This window comes from Crocuta crocuta, unplaced genomic scaffold (assembly GCF_008692635.1).
Source record: "Crocuta crocuta isolate KB4526 unplaced genomic scaffold, BGI_CrCroc_1.0 scaffold978, whole genome shotgun sequence".
NCBI lineage: Eukaryota > Metazoa > Chordata > Mammalia > Carnivora > Hyaenidae > Crocuta > Crocuta crocuta.
Window position 1 is genome coordinate 829446 of NW_027530876.1, and position 602 is coordinate 830047.

The 602-nt window shown below is 48.5% G+C and overlaps 1 protein-coding gene across 1 annotated transcript in view; it reads left to right on the forward strand.

Annotated features, from left to right (window-relative positions):
• The window catches only part of TKTL1 (transketolase like 1), a 21096-nt gene that overhangs the window by 16961 nt on the left and 3533 nt on the right, over positions 1 to 602 (forward strand). The gene's annotated exons all lie outside the window — the stretch shown is intronic.

Here is a 602-nt window from a genome sequence, read left to right on the forward strand (position 1 = left end):
TGTGCTTGCAGAGTAGCAGGTGGTTGAGCTCCTGGGCTTCGATGTCAGATGAGCTTGGCTGCTTTGCCTCAGCTCTGCCCTGAGCGAGTTCCTCCCGCTCAGATTTGCTTTCCCCAGCCACAGAATGAGCCCTTTAATGCATGGGCCTCACAGGGCACTTGGGCATACAAGGTGCTTGGCACAGAGCATGTGGCAGAGGTCCCCAAATAATCCCCATCATCGTGTTCATCATCAGAGTCTGGTCTGTGTGCGTGCCCCCACAAGATGTGCAGCTAGTCCAGAAACTGTGCCGTCACATGCCCTCTGTGGCTGTGAGGCTGTGGCCTGCCATGTGTGTCCTGTACAACTTGTTTCTGGCCCTTTGCCTTTCAGATCTAGTTTGAAATCCACCTTCTTTGCTAAAGGGGCGTTTTGTTATTCTATAAGAACTTAGTGATTTGGCATCGCAAATCATGAAGCATGATAGGTGAATTTGTAAAATGAATATGAAGAAAAGTATATCAAAAAGAGGGTCGTTGTTTGTCCGTGTGCTGGTTCAGCTTTTGTTTATAGTGAATTACTAAGGAGTAAAACTGGTAGGACCGGAGAGATGTGCTCCGTGA